At 41.7% G+C, this 16,344-nt stretch overlaps 1 protein-coding gene across 4 annotated transcripts in view; it reads right to left on the bottom strand.

Moving 5' to 3' along the window:
• The window catches only part of KIAA1549 (KIAA1549 ortholog), a 151,420-nt gene that overhangs the window by 95,828 nt on the left and 39,248 nt on the right, over positions 1 to 16,344 (bottom strand). The gene's annotated exons all lie outside the window — the stretch shown is intronic.

Here is a 16,344-nt window from a genome sequence, read left to right as displayed (position 1 = left end):
GCTGCAGGAGCGGTTTGTATATTTTGGAGATTAATCCCTTGTTGGTTGCTTCATTTGCAAATGTTTTCTCCCATTTGAGGGTTGTTTATTCATTTTGTTTATGGTTTTCTTTGCTGTGCAAAAGCTTTTAAGTTTCGTTAGGTCCCATTTGTTTATTTTTGTTTTTATTTCATTATCCCAGGAGGTGGATCTAAAAAGATCTTGCTGCAATTTATGTCAGAGTGTTCTGCCTATGTTTTCCCCTAAGAGTTTTATAGCATCCGGCCTTACATTTAGGTCTTTAATCCATTTTGAGTTTATTTTTGAGTATGGTTTTAGGGAATGTTCTAATTTCATTCATTTACATGTAGCTGTCCAGTTCTCCCAGCACCACTTATTGAAGAGGCTGTCTTTTCTCCATTGTATGTTCTTGCCTCATTTCTCAAAAATTAGGTGCCCATATGTGTGTGGGTTTATCTCTGGGCATTCTATCCTGTACCATTGATCTATATTTCTGTTTTTGTGCCAGTACCATACTGTCTTGATTAATGTAACTTTGTAGTATAGTCTGAAGTCAGGGAGCCTGATTCCTCCAGCTCCATTTTTATTTCTCAAGACTGCTTTGGCTATGCGGGGTGTTTTGTGTCTCCATACAAATTTTAAGATTCGTTTGTTCTAGTTCTGTGAAAAATGCCATTGGTAATTTGAGAGGGATTGCACTGAATCTGTAGATCGCTTTGGGTAGTATAGTCATTTTTAAAATATTGATTCTTCCAGTCCAAGAACATGGTATATCTCTGCATCTTTTTGTGTCATCTTTTGTTTCTTTCATCAGTATCTTGTACTTTTCTGAGTACGGGTCTTTTGCCTCCTTAGGTAGGTTCATTCCTTGGTATTTTACTCTTTTTGATGCAATGGTAAATGGGACTGTGTCCTTGATTTGTCTTTCTGATCTTTCATTGTTAGTGTATAGGAATGTAAGAGATTTCTGTGCATTAATTTTGTATCCTGCAACTTTACCAAATTCATTGATGAGCTTTAGTAGTTTTCTGGTAGCATCTTTAGGATTTTCTATGTATAGTATCATGTCATCTCCCAACAGTGACAGTTTTACTTCTTTTTCAATTTGGATTCCTTTTATTTCTTTTTCTTCTCTGTCATGGCTACAACTTCCAAAATTATGTTGAATAATAGTGACAAGCGTGGACATCCTTGTCTTGTTCCTGATCTTAGAAGAAATGCTTTCAGTTTTTCACCACTGAAAATGCTGTTTGCTGTGGGTTTGTCATATATGGCCTTTAGTATGTTGAGTTAGGTTCCCTCTATGCCCACTTTCTGGAGAGTTTTTTATCATAAATGGGTGTTGAATTTTGTCAAACATTTTCTGCATCTATTGAGATGATCATACTCCTTTTATTCTTCAATTTGTTGATGTGGTGTATCACACTGATTGATTTGCAGATATTGAAAAATCCTTGCATCCCTGGGATAAATCCCACTTGATCATAGTGTATGATCTTTTTAATGTGTTGTTGGATTCAGTTTGCTAGTATTTTGTTGAGGATTTTTGCATCTATGTTCATCAGTGATATTGGCCTGTAGTTTTCTTTTTTTGTGACATTTCTGTCTGGTTTTGTTATCAGGGTGATGTTGGCCTCAGAAAATGAGCTTGGGAGTGTTCCTTCCTCTGCAATTTTTTGGAAGAGTTTCAGAAGGGTAGATGTTAGAAGCTGCTTACTTTAAAGGGTCACACTCCTTCATATGGAATATGACTTTTAAAAATGAATAGATAATAAAAGAAGAAAACCATTTCTCAGAGATTTTAGGTTATTTCATGGCAATATTATTAGGCATTTGTTGTCTTCCATACAGCCTGGCTCTAGGATTTCTCGTCCATGTGTTTTTACTATTTACCTGCCACATTCCAAGCATGGGTAAAAGTAAAGATGGTACTTATTACAACTACAGCAAAGTAGCAGCTGTTCTTCTCTACAGTAAAGGTTAAAAAGTTATAAATTTGAGAATAAAATGACAATATGTACAACTATGTAGCATAAAGATTTTAAAGTTTTCCTAAGAATAAATTATTTTATGTGTCTGTTTTAAAACTCTGCTATGATAGGATTTATTTTGAAATACAAGACCTGAACAGAGAGCAAGATCCCTTTTAAAATGAATCAGAAACATATTCGTAAGTGCACTGGAAAACTGCCAGAGATAAAATAGCAAAGAAAGGAGCGTTTAGTGGCTAATTTATGAGCCCAAGTATCTGATGCAAATGAGAATTCAATCAATTCTGCCTACAAAGGACAAGGAACAGGGAAGGCAAAGTGATCAAAAGAATGAAAAATTCTCCTAGCTAGTAAAACTGAGAAAACAAAATCTTCTATTAAGAACTGTGAGGTAAGCCAAGCTGTGAAGGTTTTCTTCCCCCTCCTTTTGGCCAAGCCCCAGGAAAGAGCAATCAACTCTAAAGAGACAGCTGCTGAAATACCATGGGAATCACTTCTGTAGTTAATTCAGGAAGAGGTTAGAAAACCCAGGTGAGTCTCTCCCGGCAGAAAAGGCTTTGAAGACTCTAATTTCAAGCTCTGGAGATCAATTTTCAAGCTCTCAAGCATTAGGTCAGACAAGAGTGAAAAGTTCTCTGCGACGATAGAGAGAAAGGAATGGGGATGATACACGCGTGATGGGATATCTTGTTAAGATGTAGGCACTGTCCAGCAGGGCTGGGGTTGGGGGGGCCTCCGCTGAGCTTCTGCATGGCTCCCGGGGGGGCCAGGCCTAACCACACTCTGAGTAGCAAGCACTAAGCCACTATCTCCTGTATAGACGGAACAACACATACGTATCCAGTGCCGACCTTGTACCTCCTCCTTTGCTAGGTCCCTGCCATGCTCTATGTAACAGAGCAGGAACTGCCCTGGTGCCATGCAGATTCACAGTGATTAAAAATTCACAAGACAAAACCACAGACAGTACAACACCAAAGGTGAACCCCCAAAGTGACCTACAAACTGTGGGTGACAATGCTGTGTCAGCGCAGGTTCATTCGTTGTAACAAATGTACTGCTCTAGTGGGGATGTTAACAATGGGTGAGGCTAAGCATGGGTGGTGGCAGGGAGTATATGGGAAATCGCTGTACCTTCCTCTCACTTTTGCTGTGAACCTAAAACTGCTCTTTAAAAAAAATGAAATCTTAAAAAAAAAACAAGAAAAAACCATAAAACTTTTTTTTAAAACTCATGAGGGAGATGTCTGTCTCTAGGAATTTTTTGGTCTCACTCCCAATGCAGAATTCGGTGTTTTACTGATATTCACCCTTTTTGAAAGTCATATTTTTCCATCTGGAAATCTTCCCTAAATATAGTAGTCGATCATGGAATCATGAACTTTTCAAGCTGAATGGATCCTTTAAGACCTCGGCAATCCCCTCGCAATGCAAACAAGGCTCAGAGTGTAAGGTGACTTGCTCAAAATAGCATCAAGGCAGAGCCAGGCTAGAAAGGCAGGTTCATAAGTCCTCAGTGGCTGAATGTTCTTCACACCACACCATGTGAAGTCACATCAGCCCATTTCATTAAGACTGCTAGTGAATAAATTACATTGAAAAACATGCTAAGTTATGTTATAAATGAGTTGAAAGCATATGCTAAATTCTGTGCTACCAAAACCTATGCAAGGCACGCTTTGTGAACTGTGAGGGCCCACCGTCCACATGGGGCAGCTCACAGTTGCAGGCATGGGCGCTCAGAAAACAAAATGTCCTCTGAGGGCTGGGCTGGAAAAGCAAGGGACAGCAGCATCACAAATCTCTAAAGAGGGACTTCCCTGGTGGTCCAGTGGGTAAGACACCACGCTCCCAATACAGGGGGCCCAGGTTCGATCCCTGGTCAGGGAACTAGATCCCACATGCATGCTGCAACTAAGAGTTATTAGCATGATGCAACTAAGGCGCCCAAGTGCCAAAACTAAGGAGCTAGTGAGCCACAACTAAGACCCAGTGCAACCAAATAAATAAAATAAAAATATATATATTAAAAAAATCTCTAGAGCTTTAATCCAAATAGAAGAACCATTACTTTTGCTTCTCTGCTAAACTGTGACGTTTTCAAAACATGATGAGTCATCTCAACTCTGTGGATATTAAGTCTACTACAAAACAAGAGCCCATCTGAATTTCTAGGTGTTTAAAAACAAAAGTAGTCAGGGACTTCCCTGGTGGTCCAGTGGGTAAGACTCCACGCTCCCAATGCAGGGGTTCTGGGTTTGATCCCTGGTCGGGGAACTAGATCCTGCATGCATGCTGCAACTAAGACTCAGCATGCTGCAACTAAGAAGTCCGCATGCTGCAACTAAGAAAGTCTGCATGCCGCAACGAAAGATCCTGCACACCGCAGCAAAGATCCCGCATGAGGCAACTAAGACCCAGAGCAGCCAAAATAAGTAAATATTAAAACAAACTAACAAAAGTAATCAGATAGTTAAACCAATACCCAATTTGGCAAATCTTCAGCAACTTTCATCCTTCTAGTTCTCAGGTTGTCCAAAGTAGGATTTTAGTGCCATTATTAAAACCATCCTTCTCCTTTTCCTACTTTTCATTTTTATCTCCCTGGTTTAGAAAAGAGTGTCTCTCTTCTCATTCCTTCTCCAACCCCAACTGTATACTAAATACCTTCTACCAGTAAGGTTACTCTCTCCTCCAACTGGTACTGTTTTTATTATCAAATATCAAGTAGATAGGAACTACTATTTATAAAGATATATTTATCAGGCAGTATATATAATAATATAAAGAACACCTGAGTTCCCATCACTCAGTTTAAGAAAATCAGTATTACCCTTACTTCTGACATCCCCCATGTACCCCTTCCCATCTCTTCCCTTCCCACTGAGGGAACCACCATCTGGAACTATGCATCTCTCATATCCTTTTCTTTATAGTCTTACCATATGTATGTATCCCTAAAGAGTATATTCTTCAGCTTTGTATGTTTTCAAACTTTATCAAGATGGAATTATACTGCATATATTCTACCGCAACTTATTGTTTTCACTCCATATTGTTTTTCACCCGTGAGTGGGTTTTTTTGGCATGAAGCTATAAGTCATTCATTTTTACTTCAACATGAATTCCATTATATGAATATACCAAAATTTATTTATCTATTGTTGATGGACAGCTGGACTATTGCCAATTTTCATTATTCCAGACATTTCTTATATGACCTTTCTCACCCATCTCCTGGTACACATATGTATATATAAAGTATTATGTATGTTCATGTGTATATATGTGCATTTATGTGTGTTTGTGTTGGTATATATATGTGTGTGCATGCATGTGTGTAGTGCAGGTACATACATGTATGTGTGTATCTGTGTATATGTGTATGCATGAGGGGTGTGGGTGCATATGTAGGGGTATGTGTATGAGGAGTGTGTATTAATGTGTGTACATATATGTGCGTGTGCATGCACCCATGAGAACTGCCAGGTCAGAGGATATGGTCATCCGAAACTTTTCTAAATAATACCAAATAATCTTTCAGAGGAGTTGAACAAATTTATCCTCCCATTTGACTGCTGCAAATCCTCACCGATACTTAATACTCCTAGATGTTCACATTTTTACTAATCTGGACAGTATGAAACCTTATGGTTGTAACTTGCATATCCCTAATTACAATAGACTGATCACCTTGTCCTATCTGCTGGCCACTCACGTTGTCTCTTCTAGTGTCTTTTCAGTTCTACGGCCCACTTTGTTATGGGGTTGTCTATCTTTTTCTTTCTGATCCAAAGGCATTCTTGATAGGTTTTAGGTACTAATCCTATGTCAGTTATAGCTTCTCCCAGTTTGTGGCTTATTTGATTCTCTTTATGTGGTCTTTTGATGAACAGAAGTTCTCAGTTTTAATATGGTCAAAGTTATCAATCTTTTCTATTATTGTTTGAGATTTGTGTGTGTATTAAGATGGAAAGTTTAAGTAATTCTTCCCTACACTAAAAGCCAGAATGATAGTCCTATATATTGTCTCCTAAACGTTTTAAGGTTTTGCCTCTCTCATTTAAAGTCAAATATGCCTGGAGGTATAAGGTGCATGCATGCACGTGCACACGTGTGTCTGTGTGTGTGCACGCGCGCGTGTGCACTGCTCCTTCAGAGAGTAGGTCGTGCTACAAAAATATGCCAGCTGAACCAGGCAGCATGTTCCATGAGGGGCTGATTCATGCTCTGGTCTAAGCTCCTTATCTTAACTTGGATGGAAACAAGGGTTTGCAGGCCAGCTCACTGCGCAGTCCTTTCTGGGCAGAGGATGCGGGATCTGCATGAGGCCCAGGTGGGGTGGGCTGCGTGGGGGCAGTACTGGCCACTGAAGAACACAGAGAAGAGCAGGAATTTAGGAGGGAAGGGAAGGAAAGATAAAGAGCTCCAAGATGGGGTCAGAGGGAGGTAGGGAATCAGAACATGTAAGGCTTGGTAGCCACGATGCTGAAGACAATGAACAATAAAATAAATGTAACAGGAAGCCATCAAAGCCATTTAAAAGCATGAGAATGGCCGAGACCTTCAAGATGGCGTGAGAGTAAGACGCGGAGATCTCCTTCCTCCCCACAAATACATGAGAAATACATCTACATGTGGAACAACTCCTACAGAACACATACTGAATGCTGGCAGAAGACCTCAGACTTCCCAAAAGGCAAGAAACTCCCCACATACCTGAGTAGGGCAAAAGAAAAAAAAAAAAAACAGAGACAAAAGAATAGGATGGGACCTGCACCTCTAGAACGTAATATGAAGGAGGAAAAGCTTCCACACACTAGGAAGCCCCTTCACTGGCAGAGACGGGTGGGGAGGAAGCTTCGGAGCCACGGAGGAGAGCGCAGAAACTGGGGTGCGGAGGGCAAAGCAGAGAGATTCCCGCACAGAGGACCGGTGCCGACCTGCACTCACCAGCCCGAGAGGCTTGTCTGCTCACCCGACGGGACGGGCGGGGCTGCGAGGTGAGGCTCGGGCTTCGGTTGGAGCGCAGGGAGAGGACAGGCTGCGTGAACACAGCCTGAAGGAGCTAGTGCTAGCCGGGAGGGAGTCCGGGAAAAAGTCTGGAGCTGCCGAAGAGGCAAGAGATCGTTTCTTGCCTCTTTGTTTCCTGGTGCGCGAGGGGAGGGGATTCAGAGCGCCGCTTAAGGTAGCTCCAGAGACTGGCGCGAGCCGCAGCTACCAGCGCGGACACCAGAGACGGGCATGAGACGCTAAGGCTGCTGCTGCCGCCACCAAGAAGCCTGTGTGCGAGCACAGGTCACTATCCACACCGCTCCTCCCGGGAGCCTGTGCAGCCCGCCACTGCCAGGGCCCCGTGATGCAGGGACAACTTACCCGGGAGAACGCATGGCGCGCCTCAGGCTGGTACAACGTCACGCCGGCCTATGCCACAGCAGGCTCGCCCCGCATACGGATGCCTCCCTCCCCCAGGCATGAGTGAGCCAGAGTCCCCGAATCAGCGGCTCCTTTAACCCCGTCCTGTCTGAGCGAAAAACAGACGCTTTCATGCGACCTACAAGCAGAGGCGGGGCCAAATCCAAAGCTGAACCCCTGGGAGCTGTGCGAACAAAGAAGAGAAAGGGAAATCTCCCAGCAGCCTCAGGAGCAGCGGATTACATCTCCACAATCAACGTGATGTACCCTCCGTCTGTGGAATACATGAATAGACAACCAATCATCCCAAATTGAGGAGGTGGACTTTGGGAGCAACGATATATTTTTTCTCCCTTTTTCTCTTTTTGTGAGTGTGTATGTGTGTGCTTCTTTGTGTGATTTTGTCTGTATGGCTTTCCTTTTACCATTTGTCCTAGGGTTCTGTCTGTCCGTTTTTGTTTTGTTTGGGTTTTTTTAGTATATTTTTAGCACTTATTACCATTGGAGGATTTGTTCTTTGGTTTGGTTATTCTTTCTTTCTTTCATTACACTTTAACTTTTTTATTTTTAATAATTACTTTTTCTTTTTTACTTTAATTACTTTACTTTTTTGTTTCTTTTTTTCTCCCTTTTCTTCTGAGCCGCGTAGCTGACAGGGTCTTGGTGCTCAAGCCAGGTGTCAGGCCTGTGCCTCTGAGGTGGGAGAGCCAAGTTTAGGACATTGGTCCACAAGAGACCTCCCAGCTCCATGTAATATCAAACAGCGAAAGCACTCACAGAGATCTCCATCTCAACGCTAAGACCCAGCTCAACTCAATGACCAGCAAGCTACAGTGCTGGACACCCTATGACAAACAACTAGCAAGACAGGAACACAACCCCACCCATTAGCAGAGAGAATGCCTAAAATCATAATAAGGCCACAGACATCCCAAAACACATCACCAGACGTGGACCTGCCCACCAGAAAGAGAAGATCCAGCCTCATCCACCAGAATACAGGCACTAGTCCCCTCCACCAGGAAGCCTACACAACCCACTGAACCAAGCTTAGCCACTGGGGGCAGACACCAAAAACAATGGGAACTACGAACCTGCAGCCTGCAAAAAGGAGACCCCAAACACAGTAAGTTAAGCAAAATGAGAAGACTGAGAAACACACAGCAGATAAAGGAGCAAGGTAAAAACCCACCACACCAAACAAATGAAGAGGAAACAGGCAGTCTACCTGAAAAAGAATTCAGAGTAATGATACTAAAGATGATCCAAAATCTTGGAAATAGAATGGAGAAAATACAAGAAACATTTAACAAGGACCTAGAAGAACTAAAGATGAAACAGACAACGATGAACAACACAATAAATGAAATTAAAAATACTCTAGATGGGATCAATAGCAGAATAACTGAGACAGAAGAACGGATAAGTGACCTGGAAGATAAAATAGTGTAAATAACTACTGCAGAGCAGGAAAAAAAAAAAAGAATGAAAAGAACTAAGAACAGTCTCAGAGACCTCTGGGACAACATTAAATGCACCAACATTCGAATTATAGGGGTCCCAGAAGAAGAAGAGAAAAAGAAAGGGACTGAGAAAATATTTGAAGAGATTAGAGTTGAAAACTTCCCTAATATGGGAAAGGAAATAGTTAATCAAGTCCAGGAAGCACAGAGAGTCCCATACAGGATAAATCCAAGGAGAAACACGCCAAGACACATATTAATCAAACTATCAAAGATTAAATACAAAGAAAAAATATTAAAAGTAGCAAGGGAAAAACAACAAATAACACACAAGGGAATCCCCATAAGGTTAACAGCTGATCTTTCAGCAGAAACTCTGCAAGCCAGAAGGGAGTGGCAGGACATATTTAAAGTGATGAAAGGGAAAAACCTACAACCAAGATTACTCTACCCAGCAAGGATCTCACTCAGATTCGATGGAGAAATTAAAACCTTTACAGACAAGCAAAAGCTAAGAGAATTCAGCACCACCAAACCAGCTTTGCAACAAATGCTAAAGGAACTTCTCTAGGCAGGAAACACAAGATAAGGAAAAGACCTACAAAAACAAACCCAAAACAATTAAGAAAATGGTAATAGGAATATATATATATCAATAATTACCTTAAAAGTAAATGGATTAAATGCTCCAATCAAAAGACACAGGGCTTCCCTGGTGGCACAGTGGTTGAGAGTCCGCCTGCTGATGCAGGGGACACGGGTTCGTGCCCCGGTCCAGGAAGATTCCACATGCCGTGGAGTGGCTGGGCCCGAGAGCCATGGCCGCTGAGCCTGCGCGTCCGGAGTCTGTGCTCCGCAACGGGAGAGGCCACAGCAGTGAGAGGCCCACGTACCACCAAAAAAAAAAAAAAAAAAAAAAAAGACATAGACTGGCTGAAAGGAAACAAAAACAAGACCCGTATATATGCTGTGTACAAGAGACCCACTTCAGACCTAGGGACACATTCAGACTGAAAGTGAGGGGATGGAAAAAGATATTCCATGCAAACAGAAATCAAAAGAAATCTGGAGTAGCAATTCTCATATCAGACAAAACAGACTTTAAAATAAAGACTATTACAAGAGACAAAGAAGGACACTACATAATGATCAAGGGATCGATCGAAGAATATATAACAATTGTAATTATTTATGCACCCAACATAGGAGCACCTCAATACATAAGGCAAATGCTAACAGCCATAAAAGGGGAAATCGACAGTAACACAATCATAGTAGGGGACTTTAACACCCCACTTTCACCAATGGACAGATCATCCAAAATGAAAATAAATAAGGAAACACAAGCTTTAAATGACATACTAAACAAGATGGACTTAACTGATATTTATAGGACATTCCATCCAAAAAAAACCAGAATACACATTTTTCTCAAGTGCTCATGGAACATTCTCCAGGATAGATCATATCTTGGGTCACAAATCAAGCTTTGGTAAATTTAAGAAAATTGAAATCGTATCAAGTATCTTTTCTGACCACAACACTATGAGACTAGGTATCAATTACAGGAAAAATCTGTAAAAAATACAAACACATGGAGGCTAAACAATACACTACTTAATAACCAAGAGATCACTGAAGAAATCAAAGAGGAAATCAAAAAATACCTAGAAACAAATGACAATGAAAACATGATGACCCCAAACCTATGGGATGCAGCAAAAGCAGTTCTAAGAGGGACATTTATAGCAATACAATCCTACCTCAAGCATCAAGAAACATCTCAAATAAACAACCTAACCTTACACCTAAAGCAATTAGAGAAAGAAGAACAACAAAAACAAAAAAAAACCAAAGTTAGCAGAAGGAAAAAAATCATAAAGATCAGATCAGAAATAAATGAAAAAGAAATGAAGGAAACAACAGCAAAGATCAATAAAACTAAAAGCTGGTTCTTTGAGAAGATAAACAAAATTGATAAACCATTAGCCAGACTCATCAAGGAAAAAAAAGAAGACTTAAATCAATAGAATTAGAAATGAAAAACGAGAAATAACAACTGACACTGCATAAATATAAAGGATCATGACAGACTACTACAAGCAACTCCATGCCAATAAAATGGACAACCTGGAAGAAATGGACAAATTCTTAGAAAAGCACAACCTTCTGAGACTGAACCAGGAAGAAAGAGAAAATATAAACAGACCAATCACAAGCACTGAAATTGAGACTGTGATTAAAAATCTTCCAACAAACAAAAGCCCAGGACCAGATGGCTTCACAGGCGAATTCTATCAAACATTTAGAGAAGAACTAACACCTATCCTTCTCAAACTCTTCCAAAATATAGCAGAGGGAGGAACACTCCCAAACTCATTCTACGAGGCCACAATCACCCTGACAACAAAACAAGGCAAAGATGTCACAAAGAAAGAAAACTACAGGCCAATATCACTGATGAACAAAGATGCAGAAATCCTCAACAAAATACTAGCAAACAGAATCCAACAGCACATTAAAGAGATCATACACCATGATCAACTGGGGTTTATCCCAGGAATGCAAAGATTCTTCAATATATGTAAATCAATCAATGTAATACACCATATTAACAAATTGAAGGAGAAAAACCATATGATCATCTTAATAGATGCAGAAAAAGCTTTCGACAAAATTCAACACGCATTTATGATAAAAACCCTCCAGAAAGTAGGCATAGAGGGAACTTACCTCAACATAATAAAGGCCATATATGACAAACACACAGCCAACATCGTTCTCAATGGTGAAAAACTGAAACTATTTCCACTAAGATCAGGAACAAGAAAAGGTTGCCCACTCTCACCACTATTATTGAACATAGTTTTGGAAGTCCTAGCCATGGCAATCAGAGAAGAAAAAGAAATAAAAGGAATACAAATCGGAAAAGAAGAAGTAAAGTTGTCACTGTTTGCAGATGACATGATATTATACATAGAGAATCCTAAAGAAAACTACTAGAGCTAATCAATGAATTTGGTAAAGTAGCAGGATACAAAATTTATGCACAGAAATCTCTTGCATTCCCATACACACAGATGATGAAAAATCCAAAAGAGAAATTAAGGAAACACTCCCACTTACCATTACAACAAAAAGAATAAAGTACCTAGGAATAAACCTACCTAAGGAGACAAAAGACCTGTATGCAGAAAACTATCAGACACTGATGAAAGAAATTAAAGATGATACAAACAGATGGAGAGCTACACCATCTTCTTGGATTGGAAGAATCAACATTGTGAAAATGACTATACTACCCAAAGCAATCCACAGATTCAATGCAATCCCTATCAAATTACCAATGGCATTTTTCACAGAACTAGAACAAAAAATTTCACAATTTGTATGGAAACACAAAAGACTCCGAATAGCCAAAGCAATCTTGAGAAAGAAAAACGGAGCTAGAGGAATCAGGCTCCCTGACTTCAGACTATCCTACAAAGCTACAGTAATCAAGACAGTAAGGTACTGGCACAAAAACAGAAATATACACCAGTGGAACAGGATATAAAGCCCAGAGATAAAGCCACGCACGTATGGTCACCTTATTTTTGATAAAGGATGCAAGAATATACAATGGAGAAAAGACAGCCTCTTCAATAAGTGTTGCTGGGAGAACTAGACAGCTACATGTAAAAGAATGAAACTAGAATACTCCCTAACACCAAACACAAAATTAAACGCAAAATGGATTAAAGACCTAAATGTAAGGCCAGACACTATAAAACTCTTAGAGGAAAACATAGGCAGAACACTCTATGACATAAATCACAGCAAGATCCTTTTTGACCCACCTCCTAGAGAAATGGAAATAAAAACAAAAATAAACAAATGGGTCCTAACGAAACTTAAAAGCTTTTGCACAGCAAAGGAAACCATAAACAAGACGAAAAGACAACCCTCAGAATGGGAGAAAATATTTGCAAATGAAGCAACTGACAGAGGATTAATCTCCAAAATATACAAGCAGCTCATGCAGCTCAATATCAAAAAAACAAACAACCCAATCCAAAAATGGGCAGAAGGGCTTCCCTGGTGGCGCAGTGGTTGAGAATCTGTCTGCCAATGCAGGGGACACAGGGTTCGAGCCCTGGTCTGGGAGGATCCCACATGCCGCAGAGCAGCTAGGCCCGTGAGCCACAACTACTGAGTCTGCGCGTCTGGAGCCTGTGCTCCGCAACAAGAGAAGCCACGATAGTGAGAGGCCCACGCACCACGATGAAGAGTGGCTCCCGCTTGCCACAACTGGAGAAAGCCCTCGCACAGAAACGAAGACCCAACACAGCCAAAAATAAATAAATAAAAATAAAGAATTATTCCAAAAAAAAAGCTGCAAAAATGGGCAGAAGATCTAAATAGACATTTTTCCAAAGAAGATACACAGATTGCCAACAAATCCATGAAAGGATGCTCAACATCACTAATCATTAGAGAATGCAAATCAAAGCTACAATGAGGTATCACCTCACACCGGTCAGAATGGCCATCATCAAGAAATCTACAGGGCTTCCCTGGTGGCGCAGTGGTGGAGAGTCCGCCTGCCGATGCAGGGGACACGGGTTCGTGCCCCGGTCCGGGAAGATCCCACATGCCGCGGAGCGGCTGGGCCCATGAGCCATGGCCGCTGAGCCTATGCGTCTGGAGCCTGTGCTCCGCAACGGGAGGGGCCACAACAGTGAGAGGCCCGCGTACGGCAAAAAAAAAAAAAAAAAAAAAAAGAAATCTACAAACAATAAAAGCTGGAGAGGCTGTGGAGAAAAAGGAACCCTCTTGCACTGTTGGTGGGAATGTAAACTGATACAGCCAATATGGGGAACAGTATGGAGGGTCCTTAAAAAACTAAAAATAGAATTACCATATGATCCAGCAATCCCACTACTGGGCATATACCCAGAGAAAACCATAAGAAAAACCATAAATAAATAAGAAAGAAAACCATAAATAAATAAATAAATAAATAAAAGCATGAGAATGACACAATCAGAATAATGGTCTAAAAGTCCCTCCTGCTGCAGCGTGAAGAACAGGTTAACCAGGGCCAAAAGGAGATGCGGAGAGATCAGTTATGCGATCACAGCAGTTGAAGCTTGAGATGATGGTGCCTTAGGGTATGGTGGGGTTTTTTTTAGAGTTTTATTACTCAGACTGTGGCCTGAAGACCGTCAGCATCACCTGCAGTGTTGAGACATGCAGCATCTTAGGCCCATCGAGACCCCACTGAGTCAAAAATGCTTTTAACAAGAGCTCCAGGTGATTTGTGTGCCCATTACAGTGGGAGGCACTAGCCTGAGATTTATTTTAGAGAAATCCATGTGGAAATATCAAGTTTGCAAGCGAGTATCTGCATGTAGAGATAAACCTGCAAAAAAGTAAGAAAGGGAAGTCCGAAAGGTGGGGGAACCAGGAACGTGCGAGGACGAGAAAAGAGAAAAGGTGTTCAGGAGCCAGGCAGGGTCACCTGTGTGGAATGGCCCTGAGAGGTCAAGAAAAGGAAGCACCCCCTACATATGACAGCAGGGTTCTTTGGCCTTGTGGTGGCAGAAGCCAGGTTGCTACAGGTTGAAGAGTGAATGACAGGTGAGGAAATGGGATTATGTGCAAACAACTTTTTGAGTGGTTTAGCTGTGTAGGACAGGGGAGGGAAGAGATGGCAAGTGGAGAGTCCAGGGAAGGTTGTTTGGTTCTCAGACAATAGATAAGAATCACCAAAGAGCTCACGAAAGGTGCTTCTAAAAATGCAAAACGTCAACCTCAACAAGTGAAAACATCAGACAAACCCAGAGACGTTGTATAAAAGACCTGACTCTTGGACTCCCCTGGTTAAGAATCTGCTTGCCAATGTAGGGGACACGGGTTCAAGCCGTGGTCCAGGAAGATCCCACATGCCGTGGAACAACTGAGCCCATGCGCCACAACTACTGAGCCCGTGCTCTAGAGCCCATGAGCCACAAGTACTGAGCCCGCACACCACAACTACTGAAGTCCGCACACCTAGAGCCCATGGTCCACAACAAGAGAAGCCACGGCAAGGAAGAGTAGCCCCCACTGGCCGCAACTAGAGAAAGCCCGCACACAGCAATGAAGACCCAACGCACCCAAAATTAAATTAATTTAAAAAAAAAAAAAAGATGTGACTCTTCAAAGAGATCTCAAGCTCATAAAAGACAAGGAAAGACTGAGAAACTGTCACAGTCTAGAGAAGACTAATGAGATGGGACACCCAAATGCAATGGGGCTCTGGACTGGATTCCAGCACAGAAAAAGTGGAGAAAAAAGGGGTGAAATCCTGTAAAGTCTGTAATCTAGTTAACAATATTGTACCAATGTTAATTTCTTAGTTTTAATAACTCTAGTATGATTTTATAAGATGTTAATATCAGGGGAAGCTGAGTAACCAGCTTATGAGAACTCTGTTAATTTTGCAACTTTGCTAGATGTCTAAAACGCTTTCCAAATAAAAACTAAAATAACTCAAGTTCTCATTCAGCAGCTTGGGCCTGGGGCTCAGGACTCGGTGTGGGTATTTGTGTTTGCTGCTGTTCCTACTGTCATGGAATCTGTGTTTTAAACCACGCCATGCGTAATTCTAACCTGAGTACAAGGACCTTTCTTTGTAAAGGGTCGGATTAGGAGCAATGCTGATGGAACAATCCAGAAGAGAGGAAGAAGTGGAAGAGACAAAGGATGAGTGATGAGCCCAGGCGGCAGGGAAGGAAGATGGAAACGGCATCCAGAGGGGAAGTGGCCTTTGATCCTCACCTGGAGGAGAGGGTGAGGGCAGAGAGGACACACCGCACAGAGTTGCTGAGGAGAACTTAAGGGAATTCTGGTCCAGGGTGGGGACGGCAGAGTGACCAGGACAGTGGAGAATGTGTGACACAAACAGGGGAGGGGCTGCCTCCAGACATGAAATGAGATGGCCAGGCTCTACAGTGGGAGCTACAGCCTGAAACCAGAGAGCAGGCTTCCCAGGTCCCATGCGAGGAAAACTGTTGTTCCCAAATCAGTGTTTTAAGCTGCAGTTGGATACAGGGACTCAGCCAAAGAACCATCACTAAAGAGCTCTCTGCACAGAAAAGAATCAACCCCACGGCGAAAGAAGAGTAACTGACGGCCTATCCCCAGTATTTTAAGACCGCAGGACTAAGTAAAAACTTCTTATAGAAATCTTCCTTTGGGGACTTCCCTGGCAGTTTAGTGGTTAAAACTCCACACTTCAACTGCAGAGAGCACAGGTTCAATCCCTGGTCAGGGAACTAAGATCCCACATGCCGCGCAGCCAAAAAAAAAAAGAAATCTTCCTTTGATGTCCTTTGTTTCTCAACTTTTATCAAGTCACAGACAACATTAAACTGTCTGATCACTACAGTTCACATCTGTCATGAACTGAATTGTGTCTCCCAGAATTCTACGTTGAAGCTCTAACCCGC

The sequence above is a fragment of the Orcinus orca genome, chromosome 9 (genome assembly GCF_937001465.1).
Source record: "Orcinus orca chromosome 9, mOrcOrc1.1, whole genome shotgun sequence".
Taxonomy (NCBI): Eukaryota; Metazoa; Chordata; class Mammalia; order Artiodactyla; family Delphinidae; genus Orcinus; species Orcinus orca.
Note: the sequence above shows the minus strand (reverse complement) of the source record. Positions and strands in the feature narration are given on the sequence as shown.